This window comes from Balaenoptera physalus (genome assembly GCF_965194825.1).
Source record: "Balaenoptera physalus genome assembly, chromosome: 3".
NCBI lineage: Eukaryota > Metazoa > Chordata > Mammalia > Artiodactyla > Balaenopteridae > Balaenoptera > Balaenoptera physalus.
In genome coordinates, this window is record NC_138890.1 from 69,603,398 (window position 1) to 69,618,748 (window position 15,351).

A 15,351-nucleotide genomic window follows, 5' to 3' on the forward strand; every position below is an offset into this window, starting at 1 on the left:
AAACTTCCCAAATGTGGGAAAGGAAATAGTCAAGTCCAGGAAGCGCAGAGAGTCCCATACAGGATAAATCCAAGGAGAAACACGCCAAGACACGTATTAATCAAACTATCAAAAATTAAATACAAAGAAAAGATATTAAAAGCAGCAAAGGAAAAACAATAAATAATATACAAGGGAATCCCCATAAGGTTAACAGCTGCTCTTTCAGCAGAAATTCTGCAAGCCAGAAGGGAGGGGCAGGACATATTTAAAGTAATGAGAGGGAAGAACCTACAACCAAGATTACTCTACCCAACAAGAATCTCATTCAGATTTGGTGGAGAAATTAAAACCTTTACAGACAAGCAAAAGCTAAGAGAATTCAGCACCACCAAACCAGCTTTACAACAAATGCTAAAGGAACTTCTCTAGGCAGGAAACAGAAGAGAAGGAAAAGACCTACAATAACAAACCCAAAACAATTGAGAAAATGGTAATAGGAACATACATATGGATAACTACCTTAAATATAAATGGATTAAATGCTCCCACCAAAAGACACAGACTGGCTGAATGGATACAAAAACAAGACCCATATATATGCTGTCTACAAGAGACCCACTTCAGACCTAGAGACACATACAGACTGAAAGTGAGGGGATGGAAAAAGGTATTCCATGAAAATGGAAATCAAAAGAAAGCTGGAGTAGCAATTCTCATATCAGACAAAATAGACTTTAAAACAAAGACTATTACAAGAGACAAAGAAGGACACTACATAATGATCAAGGGATCAGTCCAAGAAGAAGATATAACAATTGTAAATATTTATGCACCCAAGATAGGAGCACCTCAATACATAAGGCAAATGCTAACAGCCATAAAAGGGGAAATCGACAGTAACACATCATAGTAGGGGACTTTAACACTCCACTTTCACCAATGGACAGATCATCTAAAATGAAAATAAATAAGGAAACACAAACTTTAAATGATACATTAAACAAGATGAACTTCACTGATATTTACAGGACATTCCATCCAAAAACAACAGAATACACTTTCTTCTCAAGTGCTCACGGAAAGTTTTCCAGGATAGATCATATCTTGGGTCACAGATCAAGCCTTGGTAAATTTAAGAAAATTGAAATCGTATCAAGTAACTTTTCTGATCACAACGCTATGATACTAGATACCAATTACAGGAAAAAATCTGTAAAAAATACAAACACATGGAGGCTAAACAATACACTACTAAATAACTAAGAGATCACTGAAGAAATCAAACAGGAAATCAAAAAATACCTAGAAACAAATGACAATGAAAACACGAAGACCCAAAACCTATGGGGTGCAGCAAAAGCAGTTCTAACACGGAAGTTTATAGCAATACAATCTTACCTCAGGAAACAGGAAAAATCTCAAATAAACAACCTAAGGTCACACCTAAATCAATTAGAGAAAGAAGAACAAAAAAAACCCAAAGTTAGCAGAAGGTAAGAAATAAAGATCAGATGAGAAATAAATGAAAAAGAAATGAAGGAAACGATACCAAAGATCAATAAAACTAAACGCTGGTTCTTTGAGAAGATAAAGAAAATTGATAAACCATTAGCCAGACTCATCAAGAAAAAAAGGGAAAAGATTCAAATCAATAGAATTAGAAATGAAAACGGAGAAGTAACAACTGACACTGCAGAAATACAAAGGATCGTGACAGATTACTACAAGCAACTATATGCCAATAAAATGGACAACCTGGAAGAAATGGACAAATTCTTAGAAATGCACAACCTTCCGAGACTGAACCAGGAAGAAATAGAACATATAAACAGACCAATCACAAACACTGAAATTGAGACTGTGATTAAAAATCTTCCAACAAACAAAAGCCCAGGACCAGATGGCTTCACAGGCGAATTCTATCAAACATTTAGAGAAGAGCTAACACCTATCTTTCTCAAACTCTTCCAAAATATAGCAGAGGGGGGAACACTCCCAAACTCATTCTACGAGGCCACCATCACCCTGATACCAAAACCAGAAAAAGATGTCACAAAGAAAGAAAACTACAGGCCAATATCACTGATGAACATAGATGCAAAAATCCTCAACAAAATACTAGCAAACAGAATCCCAACAGCACATTAAAAGGATCATACACTATGATCAAGTGGGGTTTATCCCAGGAAATGCAAGGATTCTTCAATATATGCAAATCAATCAATGTGATACACCATATTAACAAATTGAAGGATAAAAACCAAATGATCATCTCAATAGATGCAGAAAAAGCTTTTGACAAAATTCAACACCCATTTATGATAAAAACTCTCCAGAAAGTAGGCATAGAGGGAACTTACCTTAACATAATAAAGGCCATATATGACAAACCCACAGCCAACATCATTCTCAATGGTGAAAAACTGAAACCATTTCCACTAAGATCAGGAACTAGACAAGGTTGCCCACTCTCACCACTATTATTCAACATAGATTTGGAAGTTTTAGTGACAGCAATCAGAGACAAAAAAGAAATAAAAGGAATCCAAATCGGAAAAGTAGACGTAAAACTGTCACTGTTTGCAGATGACATGATACTATACATAGAGAATCCTAAAGATGCTACCAGAAAACTACTAGAGATAATCAATGAATTTGGTAAAGTAGCAGGATACAAAATTAATGCACAGAAATCTCTTGCATTCCTATACACTATCAATGAAAAATCTGAAAGAGAAATTAATGAAACACTCCCATTTACCATTGCAACAAAAAGAATCAAATACCTAGGAATAAACCTGCCAAAGGAGACAAAAGACCTGTATGCAGAAAACTATAAGACACTGATGAAAGAAATTAAAGATGATACAAACAGATGGAGAGATATACCATGTTCTTGGATTGGAAGAATCAACATTGTGAAAATGACTATACTACCCAAAGCAGTCTACAGAATCAATGCAACCCGTATCAAACTACCAATGGCAGTTTTCACAGAACTAGAACAAAAAATTTCACAATTTGTATAGAAACACAAAAGACCCCGAATATCCAAAGCCATCTTGAGAAAGAAAAATGGAGCTGGAGGAATCAGGCGCCCTGATTTCAGACTATACTACAAAGCTACAGTAATCAAGACAGTATGGTACTGGCACAAAAACAGAAATATAGATGAATGGAACAGGATAGAAAGCCCAGAGATAAACCCACGCACATATGGTCACCTTATCTTTAATAAAGGAGGCAAGAATATACAATGGAGAAAAGACAGCCTCTTCAATAAGTGGTGCTGGGAAAACTGGACAGCTACACGAAAAAGAATGAAATTAGAACACTCCCTAACACCATACACAAAAATAAACTCAAAATGGATTAAAGACCTAAGTGTAAGGCCAGACACCATCAAACTCTTAGAGGAAAACATAGGCAGAACACTCTATGACATACATCACAGCAAGATCCTTTTTGACCCACCTCCTAGAGAAATGGAAATAAAAACAAAAATAAACAAATGGGACCTAATGAAACTTAAAAGCTTTTGCACAGCAAAGGAAACCATAAACAAGACGAAAAGACAACCCTTAGAACGGGAGAAAATATTTGCCAATGAAGTAACTGAGAAAGTATTAATCTCCAAAATTTACAAGCAGCTCATGCAGCTCAATATCAAAAAAACAAACAACCCAATCCGAAAATGGGCAGAAGACCTAGACATTTCTCCAAAGAAGATATATGGATTGCCAACAAACACATGAAAGGATGCTCAACATCACTAATCATTAGAGAAATGCAAATCAAAACTACAATGAGGTATCACCTCCCACCACTCAGAATGGCCATCATCAAAAAATCTACAGACAATAAATGCTGGAGAGGGTGTGGAGAAAAGGGAACCCTCTTGCACTGTTGGTGGGATGTAAATTGATACAGCCACTATGGAGAACAGTATGGAGGTTCCTTAAAAAACTAAAAACAGAACTACCATACGACCCAGTAATCCCACTACTGGGCATATACCCTAAGAAAACCATAATTCAAAAAGAGTCATGTACCACAATGTTCACTGCAGCTCTATTTATAATAGCCAGGACATGGAAGCAACCTTAGTGTCCTTTGACAGATGAATGGATAAAGAAGATGTGGCACATATATACAATGGAATATTACTCAGCCATAAAAAGAAATGAAATTGAGTTATTTGTAGTGAGGTGGATGGACCTAGAGTCTGTCATACAGAGTGAAGTAAGTCAGAAAGAGAAAAATAAATACCGTATGCTAACACATATATATGGAATCTAGAAAAAAAAATGGTTCTGAAGAACCTAGGGGCAGGACAGGAATAAAGATGCAGACGTGGAGAATGGACTTGATGACACAGGGAGGGGGAAGGGTAAGCTGGGACGAAGTGAGAGAGTGGCATGGACATATATACACTATCAAATATAAAATAGCTAGTGGGAAGCAGCCACATAGCACAGGGAGACCAGCTAGGTGGCTTTGTTACCACCTAGAGGGGTGGGATAGGGAGGGTAGGAGGGAGATGCAAGAGGGAGGAGATATGGGGATATATGTATACGTATAGCTGATTCACTTTGTTATACAGCAGCAACTAACACAACAGTGTAAAGCAATTATACCTCAATAAAGATGTTAAAAATAAAAAAGGAATATTTTTCCACAGAGGGAAGACTACTACATAGTAGTAGTAATTTTAGGTTTTTAATTGTTTTACAAAAAAATTTTTGGGTAATTTTAATTATACCAAAAAGGAAAGGGTTTGAATATTTCCTGTAAAGCAAGGAGAGTATAATGAGTTGGATGTATCACTGGGCCTGCATTATTTTATGCCCATTTAAGGTGTGTGTACCATAATATCATTTTGCTGTTGTTGAAAAACAGCAGCAGTTGTTTTAAAACAAACGGTATAGCACTTCAATGTACATGAGAGTTAATGGTCTCATAGCCCTTTTTCTATTTCATTCTGACCACATTCCAGTGAGAAAGGAATTCTTTTCTCATTTACAAATGCTGAAATTGAAGCTCAGGGTAACCTGTCCTAAGTTATGTGACTATTAAGTCAAAAAGCTTGATAAGCGATTCCCACCTTCTGACTTCTCTTTTATTATTATTATTATTATGTATTTGTTTATTTAACTCTAATTGGTTGCTCTCAGAAATTCAGCTTTTTATTTAGTATAAAAGCAAAGCTTTTAATTGCATTAAAAAACTATTAAATTCTAAACGTAGTAATGATATTTTTGTGTAGCAGTACTCACATTTATGACACTACTAGCTTAACGTAAAAATCAACAGAACGAAGTCTCATAATCTTTAATAAACTATTTCTTCTCCCAAGAGCATTTACTAGGGCAAACTGTTTCCTATTTTCAGGACCAATAAATAGGAGTATTCCAAATATTTCTCATACATATGCAGTTGGATCTTTTATATACATTATTGGGGGGATTATGTAGCAATTCCATATTATATCGAGATTTTATTTTCAGCAATTCCTAGATTTTAAGAGAGCTACTTTATATCCAGATAAATTATATCCAAGTCTATCCTCTTATTTCCCTGTGTTGTTACAGCTTTATTCAACTGTGTTGCTGTGTCTTTTAGAAATGTGTACCATAGCTTTCAGTAAGCAGAACACTAAGAGCTAAACCTTATACCATCGATAGCTGCATAGCAGCCGTAAGTGAGCTGTTAGATTGTCCAATGTGATATCATTTTACTGGAACACAGACAAGGCAACAAAAAGTCAGGTGAACTAAATAAGTCTAATCTCCATTTGGAGAATATGGCTCTTTACGTAGTAGTTCTGCGAACTTGGGTTTGTCACTTCAAATCTCAGTATCTCATTTCTCCTATTTGTGAAGTCTGCTATGGGAATAACATGAGAAATAAATGTGAATGTGCTTTGAAAACTATATACAATATATTCTCTATCATGAAAATTGTGGGGAACACTATTTCAGTTGATTTCAATACAATTTTGCCAATGGTGCTATTTTTCTACTCAGCTATATTTTGTCCTGTGCTATGAGGTGAAATAAAACTGCTTAGTTTTCTCACACAGACATGGTGGATGTTTTCACTCATTTATTTATACTGTTCAAACTGTACAGAGGATGGGCACAATTCCTATTCTGACAATATGAAAATATCAGGTTGGAAAATTAATTTTGAATGGAAACCTTCATTCATTTCCATGCAGACATCTAAATTTAAAAGACTACGCCACAAAGAATTAGTTAATATTTTACTTAAAAAGTGCTACTTCTGGTATAGTAATAAAACTGGGCCTTTACTGATTCTCCAATTAGTTTAAAAACAATAACGTGCTTATGAGGCCCTCTGTATTTCAACAGTGCTATTACCAAGAGAACATTGCATTAATTTATTGTCAGTGTTGGGCATCAGATTGGATTCCACATGGTTAAGCTGGTATCATCTTGAAAAAATATATATAGATAGATAGATAGTTAAAAGGCACAGACATATAGATATATGAACATATTAACATTTAACACGTCTATGAAACCTCCAAACCCTTCCCACTGCAAATAAAACAGAATCATATAAAAGTGATTTCCAATCTTTACCAAAGCACAAATAAAACAGATCTGAGTTTGAAAGGAGTCAACATCTGAACTGTTCTTATTCCTACCCAGTTTTATTTTGGTTGCTAAAGGCAGCTTTAACACCACTGAGTTTTATCTTACTTTTATTAATACTTCAAGAGTATTGAAGATCTATATTTCACCAAAGTAGTAAGAGTTGAATTTATTTTTATAAAACTGTAATAAGTCAGGAGTAGAGCCTTTCACCAAATAACCGAATACTGACCTTAAAATTATCCAGTTTCAACTTTTGATAAAATCAACTTCATTTAATAACTTCAAAACTGCACGATGACTTCTGTAGTTAATTGCACATTTGTACTTGGAAGATTTTTTAATTTGATGATTTTAAGACAGCAAAATCAATGGAAAACTTACTGTGATGAACCAGGGAAATCTGGATTTGGAGAATTCATTCATCCAAGTCTTTGCTTTTCAATCATTGTGCCCTTATCTTGACTAATTTTTGGCTGAAAATCAGATATCTCAGCCTTCACTAGCAAGTACCTTTATAATCCAATCAACTATAATCAATTCTAGGGGCAACTCAAATTGCTTCATTAGTTTAATAGCTGTCCTTTCTTTTAACATTAAATGACGAGTGCATAATAATAATCCAAATGAAATAATAAAAGCAAATATTAATATATATATGTTCTTCATCTATATATATGATTCTAATGAAGAGAAACATCTGCACTGAGAGCATACCCAGGTTAAAATGGAAAGGAAAGATGTTTCTCAAGTTCTGACAATTACCTTTTGAAGAACCTGGCTGTTCACAAAGTATGAAAATGTTAACAGGACTGAGAGCACTAATATGAAAAAGAAGCAAGGTACCAAGTGTCTTTGCTTTTCTAAAAACTTAACAAAAAATAAAGTAATTCTTAGTCTACTTTACTTATAACCTTAAGGTTAAAAAAAAGTCAATTTAGAGAATTTTTTTCATTTATGAATATTTTAGACTTAAAAGTTTAGACTATGACATCAAATAATCATCAAACATTCCTATACAAAATCCCTGTATAAATTTTACTTAAATAGTATTTAAGTATTTAAAAAGGATCTTTCTCGTAAATTTAAGCCACATTTTGAGCCTTTTCGACTAGCAACAGACTGTAATAGAGAAAAATAGATGGTAAATGTAAACCAAGGTATACATAACTGTAGAAAAACAAAACTGTGAAGATGGCAGAAGGGAGGTTTGGGAGGAAAAAGGGAAAATATCTCTTTATGAATGAGGGAATAAGTTCCAGGGTTTTACACTGTCAAATCTTTAACACAACTTCTTCCGACTACCATCATTTGTGGGGAAAGGTAGTAGAATTAGGTTGGTTGAAAATGCTAACTTGGACAGTTTGTCATGCTGTAGAGACTATGTGTATTTGAGAGAAATAAGTGTCTAAATGACCTGCAGAAAATAAGGAGCTCTGGAGTCTTTGATACTGAGTAAGAAGAAAATTTAGAACAAATCACAGAAAAAAAAAAAAATTTACATCCAAGGTAGAATTCATAGTAAGGCCCCAAAATTAAGAAACTCAGTTTTGTTCAGATATGTATCAAGCTGTACCTGATTTTTTTAAAAGCCTGCTTTAAAATAAGTATGTATTTGCTGTTCTGTTCAGTGTTTACAGAAATTTAGATGCCTTAAGAATATGTGCATTTTTTAATTGAAGTATAGTTGATTTACAATGTTGTGCTAGTTTCTGGTGTACAGCAAAGTGATTCAGTTAAACATATATATTCAAATTCTTCTTAAGAATATGTGCATTTTGTAGGCACCATTCTTTTTCATGTATACAGACAATTCAAGAAGCCACTTCTTTAAAGTGTATCTGTTCTAACCTTTGTTAGAGAACACCAGAAACCAGATTATTCATTTTTCCATTTTTGTACCAAAGATTTCTTGGAGGCCTTGTCTTAGAGTTACACTGCACTGGTTTCAGTTCCGGTTTTGCTAGTAACTAGTTTTATGCATTTGTGCATTTTCATTAACCTAAAATATCTCAATTACACTTATTTATCATGTATTTTTAATGAATTCCTACTGGAAATGAGACTCTAAGTTGCAATGTGCATTCCTTTGATAAATCTATGTAACAAGATTTCTACCCACTTTCCTGATATAAAACTCTTGGTGGAGGATTCACTTAACATCCCTGAGTGTGCATGAAGAGTGTAGCAGGACAGCAGGGTGCAAAGAGAGTTGGGCTACTTGATTTCCAAGGTCATTTCTGGTACTGACATAATTAGGACTCAATAAAATATTTCAGATCAGTAAACAAATCAGGGAATGAATATACGTAAGACTACCTGAAAGAGCTTTAGCAAATCATTACACTGATGTAGGCCTTACTTCTGGAACAGATTGTTTATAAGGAACTATGTCTTTGGGGGGCAGTTCAGCCTGGGCGCTCATGTCAGTCTGCCTGCTCTGCTGGCTTTGACGCCTATTTAGCTCTGTGACCTTAGGAAAGTTACTTCTGGATTCTGGTTTAACTGTAAATTATATTTAACAACATTACCCGCCTCATAGTGTTATTGTGAAGACTCAATGAAATAATACATAGAAAGTGCTTAGCACAGCACCTGGCATTGAGAGACTGGCCAGTCAATAGTGTTAGTTAATTTTAATACGCTCTATCAGCTCACCTAAAGTGAAAGATCAGCTCTTTGAGCTAGACCCTGATAGTGGCAGACTACAAATTGACTATAAACATCACATACCACCATAACTGATGAAATCTTCTAGAAAATGTTTTTATAGAATTATACTATTCAAGACTGTGTTCTTCTTAAAGAAATGTAGTACGGTGTGATCTTTTCTCCTATTTTCCATCCAGACTTTTGTGCTTGGCATCCCTTTTGCCCTGCCATATCCCTCCTAATACACACCCAGGGATGTTAAGTGAATTCCCCACACTCAGAGATTTTTATGGGAGGAAAGGGAGTAGAAATTTTGTTACACAGTCTTTCCTGCTTCGGAGGAGTAGTATTTTTCTCCCAGTGTTTTCCTGGTGACTACTAACAAACAGGAAATTGGCACAACTGAAGACAGCCCATCCTGTGAGCACCTGGACCATAATTTACAGTCAGAGGCATCAATTCAAAGCAGCAGAGAGACTCCCCAGTAATTATAAAATCTTCTGAAAGTGAAATAGGCAATTAGTGGATTTCCATCTTATTTTTTAATTTTCATGGGAAACTCAAGTGTATTCAATTCTTTCACTTGCGATTATAGGGCTAATTAACAGGAATTCGTGGTGCTCTGTGTACGATAATGACAATTAGTTGTTGGCTGGAGAACCAATAAAGAATTAATTACAGCTCTTCCCGTGCCTCGCGCAGCCATGGCTCATGGTCCCAAGAAGCACCTGAAGCGCGTAGCAGCTCCAAAGCATTGGATGCTGGATAAACTGGCTGGTGTGTTTGCTCCTCATCCATCTACTGGTCCCCACAAGCTGAGGGAATGTCTCCCCCTAATTATTTTCCTAAGGAACAGACTTAAATATGCCCTAACAGGAGATGAAGTAAAGAAGATCTGCATGCAGCGTTTCACTAAGATTGATGGCAAGGTCCGCACTGACATAACCCACCCTGCTGGTTTTATGGATGTCATCAGCATTGACAAGACTGGAGAGAATTTTCGTCTGATCTATGACACCAAGGGTCGCTTTGCTGTTCATCGTATTACACCTGAGGAGGCCAAGTACAAGTTATGCAAAGTGAGAAAGATCTTTGTGGGGACAAAAGGAATCCCTCATCTGGTGACCCATGATGCTCACACCATCTGCTACCCTGATCCCCTCATCAAGGTGAATGACACCATTCAGATTGATTTGGAGACTGGCAAGATTACTGATTTCAACAAATTTGACACTGGTAACCTGTGCATGGTGACTGGAGGTGCTAACCTGGGAAGAATTGGTGTGATCACTAACCGGGAAAGACATCCTGGTTCTTTTGATGTAGTTCATGTGAAAGATGCCAACGGCAATAGCTTTGCCACCTGGCTCTCCAACATTTTCATTATTGGCAAAGGCAACAAACCATGGATCTCTCTTCCTCGTGGAAAGGGTATCCGCCTTACCATTGCTGAGGAGAGAGACAAGAGACTGGCAGCCAAACAGAGCAGTGGATAAAATGATCTCTAAGTGACGTGATTGGGAAAGTCTTTGTACTTATGGATAATACTACATAATTAAAAGCCTCTTTAGTGTTAAAAAAAAAAAAGAATTACAAATGAAATTAAATTCAACATGAAAACAGGCCACATTGAAGAAGGGGTGAGAAGAGGTGCTGGCAACTTAAATATTAAATAGCTACACACAATAAATGCCTGGACATTTATGAGCTGAGAACCCAGTTATTCACTGGGAGAGTTATTTATAGACTGACAAACATTAAACTTTCACAAACCTAAACTATGGCTGAGATTTATTCTCTAAAGAGTTCTAAATTATTTTGGGGAACCTATACAACATTAAATCATTCAACCATGCTTTACTGTGATAGGCTCTTGGAACCCAACGATGAATAAAATACAGTCTACATCTCTGAGATCACAATTGAGTCAAAAAAGCAGATATGCCAACATTCATAATTCATATTCTCAACTTCTACCCTAAACATTCCATTCCTTTCGTCTTCTTGCTCTAACATCTCCCCCACGAGGGCACCACTTTCCCTGGAACCTTCTTGAGAAGTGACTGTTTTCTCTTAAAGCTTAGTACCACCAAGTATAAAAGTTTGGTAGGTGCCTTAACTACCACTATACATATCCCCCATCTTTCCTCTACAGAAATACCCAGTTTTGCATGTCCTGTCATCAAATTATGTCTGCTATCCCTCCTTGTCACAGTCAGCTATGGCAAATCTGGACCACTGTCCCTCAAAGCTTGAAAATTTTAGCTCCTGGTTTCCTGCAAATATCTTCAATGCTGTCATAATTCTTTGTAATATCAACATCCACTAAAACCAGCTTCCCAATACTCTGGCCTCTCAAATCCTTAACCTCTTCACCTCTAATAATATAATGATCTTATCACTACTTTATCTTAGCCCTTCACTTCCAAGCCATATGCTCTATCTTATTACAAATAAATGCAACCCATCCATAATTTCATTTTCCATTATCCCATTCTATGACCATCATCTTCTATCATTCCAACTCACTCTTTTAGTACCACCACAATTATTCAACACCTCCAGGACCAACAATTGATTGATCCCATTAGCATTTTACTTATGCCCTCACTTCCCTCCTTACTTAGCTTAAAATCCATGGTCCATTACTATAATCGTTATAATAAAATACGTCCTCAACTGTTGTCACTCTCTTGATTCACTTACTCCTTTTTTGGAAAACATATCTGAATACATCCAGGCGGCACTTACTCCGTACTTGCATGGCTGAACAAGATGGGAGAAAAAATTGCTTTCCACATTGTCCTTCTCATCTCAGTGGCAACCCTATCTTTCCAGTTGGTCAGGTCAAAATATTTGGAGTCATCTTTGACTCCTGCCTTTCTCCCACACACCACATCCAATCCATCAGCAAATCCTGTTGACTCTCTTCAAGACATATCCACCATTTAACGACTTCTTACCACCAGTACTGTTGCCACTCCAATCCAAGCATCATCGTCTCCTCCAAGGATTAATGGATTCCCAGCTTCATGCATTGCCCCACTGTGGTATTTTAACACATCATCTCCTATATTTCTCCTTCTTGCTCAGTGCCTACTAGCCATACTAACCTTTTCCTTATTCTCAGAATAATCCAGGCACAAGCCAGGACCTTTGCCCTGATTTTTTCCGGGGCCTGGAATACCTTCTTCCCATCTAGCCACATGGCTCATAACCTCAGGATGGATGGCATTTAAAGTTTTTTTAAAATAATTTTTATTGGAGTAGAGCTGATTTAAATGTTGTGTTAGTTTCAGGTGCACAGCTAACTGAATCAGTTATAAATATACATATACTCTTTTTTAGATTCTTTTCCCATATAGGTCATTACAGAGTATTGAGCAGAGTTCCCTGTGCTATACAGTAGGTTATCTATTTTATATATAGTAGTGTGTATATCTCAATCACAATCTGGCATTTAAATTATCATATCAAAGAAAGTGGGACCTAATAAACTGCTTAGAGCAAAGATGGCAAGAACATGAGGATGGTCAATTTAGCTAGCAGGAGAGAAAAGTAAAGCCACAAGAACAAAACTTGGCATGAGAAGCTATGAAAAAAAAAATCCAGAAAATAGAATGTCCTTCATACCCCTATAAGAATCTGTCTAATTGGCAGGTATAGCCTTAAAAATATAGATGGATCCAGGAGAGTTTCATAGTCTGATTCTGATGGTATCAAATACTTGAGTCACACAACTTACCATCTTCATATTTCATGCTCTCCATAAAAATATCTAGTAGCTTTCTACTTGGATACAGAATGAACTAGTCACTTCAACGTCAATGCCCCTTTATTAAGGGTTCTTTTTATTCTCTGTTTCAACAAGCAACATTCTTGTTACAATTTAGCATCCCAGACAATTACTTACAGGCAAAGAATGTAGTGATCACTGATGTAAATATGTTGGACTTAACATTGTACATATTATTTTTAATTAATAAGCTGTATTTTGGCATCAGTCTCAGTGAGTTTATTTTGATCCAAGAAGATTCCTCATCAACGTACTGACTTAATGTTGACTTTAACTGGTATAATACGGCCCAGCTATGGTAACTCCCAAAGTAAAAGCCCCTTTGTAGGGTTCTTTGTGTACAGGCACCCATCAGTGTCTTCTGCCTCACCACATACCATGACATGTTTCCATTTCAAAATGACAATGAATGTGAGGAAAATCTCAAGAAGGAGTTTGAGACGTCAGGTTGGCACATACTCTATTGAATTTGTAGTTTGTTCCACCAGAACATAATCATATAGCTAAATGACACTTTGAAATAATACCTTTGGTCATGCTTAGACTGCCACAGTTTTTTGCATGTAAGATAAGGATTGAGGGGGAACATAATTAATTCCAAATTTCCACCTAAGAATAACAATTACTTCATCTAGTTACTCAAGACTGGTTTCCTTCTGATCTCCCTCCTACTTATATACTAGAAACAGCTTCAAATCTTCTAAATGCACATTTCTATCACTAAAAAGTCTGTTTTATATAAACACTCTCATTTTTATTACATAGCTAATTGAGAAGCTGGGAGAGGGAACGAAATTTTATTATCTCAAAGAGTCATTCAATCAGAAAATATTTGAGATTAACCAAGATGGCGGAGTAGAAGGACGTGCTCTCACTCCCTCTTGCGAGAGCACCAGAATCAAAACTGGCTGCTGGACAATCATTGACAGGAAGAACCTGGACTTCACCAAGGAGGATACCCCACGTCCAAGGACAGAGGAGAAGCCACAGTGAGACGGTAGGAGGGGCGCAATCAGAGTAAAATCAAATCCCATAACTGCTGGGTCGGTGACTCACAGACTGGCGAACACTTATACCACAGAAGTCCACCCACTGGAGTGAAGGTTCTGAGCCCCACGTCAGGCTTCCCAACCTGGGGGTCCGGCTACGGGAGGAGGAATTCCTAGAGAATCAGACTTTGAAGCCTAGTGGGAATTGATTGCAGGACTTTGACAGGACTGGGGGAAACAGAGACCCCACTCTTAGAGGGCACACACAAAGTAATGTGTGCATCGGGACCCAGGGGAAGGAGCAGTGACCCTGGGGGAGACTGAACCAGACCTACCTGCTGGTGTTGGGGGGTATCCTGCAGAGGCGAGTGGTGGCTCTGTTTCACCATGGGGATAAGGACACTGGCAGCCGAGGTTCTGGGAAGTTCTCCTTGCCATGAGCCCTCCCAGAGTCTGCCATTAACCCCACCAAAGAGCACGGGTAGGCTCCAGTGTTGGGTTGCCTCAGGCAAAACAACCAACAGGGAGGGAACCCAGCCCCACCCATCAACAGTCAAGTGGATTAAGGTTTTACTGAGCTCTGACCGCCACAGCAACAGGGAGGGAACCCAGCCCAACCCATCAACAGTCAAGTGGATTAAGGTTTTACTGAGCTCTGACCGCCACAGCAACAGTCAGCTCTACCCACCACCAGAGCCTACCATCAGGCCTCTTAGATAGCCTCAACCACCAGAGGGCAGAGAGCAGAAGCAAGAAAAACTACAATCCTGCAGCCTGTGGACCAAAAACCACAGTTACAGAAAGATAGAGAAGATGAAAAGGCAGAGGGCTATGTACCAGATGAAGGAACAAGAAAAAACCCCAGAAAAACAACTAAATGAAGTGGAGATAGGCAACCTTCCAGAGAAAGAATTCAGAATAATGATAGTGAAGATGATCCAGGACCTCGGAATAAGAATGGAGGCAAAGATTGAGAAGATGCAAGAAATGATTAACAAAGACCTAGAAGAATTAAAGAACAAACAAACAGAGATGACCAATACAATAACTGAAATGAAAACTACACTAGAAGGAATCAATAGCAGAATAACTGAGGCAGAAGAACGGATAAGTGACCTAGAAGACAGAATGGTGGAATTCACTGCTGCAGAACAGACTAAAGAAAAAAGAATGAAAAGAAATGAAGACAGCCTAAGAGACCTCTGGGACAACATTAAACGCAACAACATTCGCATTATAGGGGTCCCAGAAGGAGAAGAGAGAGAGAAAGGACCAGAGAAAATATTTGAAGAGATTATAGTCGAAAACTTCC

The 15,351-nt window shown here is 37.2% G+C and overlaps 1 protein-coding gene and 1 pseudogene across 2 annotated transcripts in view; one reads left to right on the forward strand and one right to left on the reverse strand.

The window, feature by feature from the left end:
• Window positions 1-15,351, reverse strand: part of CHSY3 (chondroitin sulfate synthase 3) — a 332,684-nt gene that overhangs the window by 158,385 nt on the left and 158,948 nt on the right. The gene's annotated exons all lie outside the window — the stretch shown is intronic.
• On the forward strand, window positions 9,942-10,844 carry LOC309658424 (small ribosomal subunit protein eS4 pseudogene; annotated as a pseudogene). The gene has a single exon. The product of its transcript is annotated as a small ribosomal subunit protein eS4 pseudogene (transcript).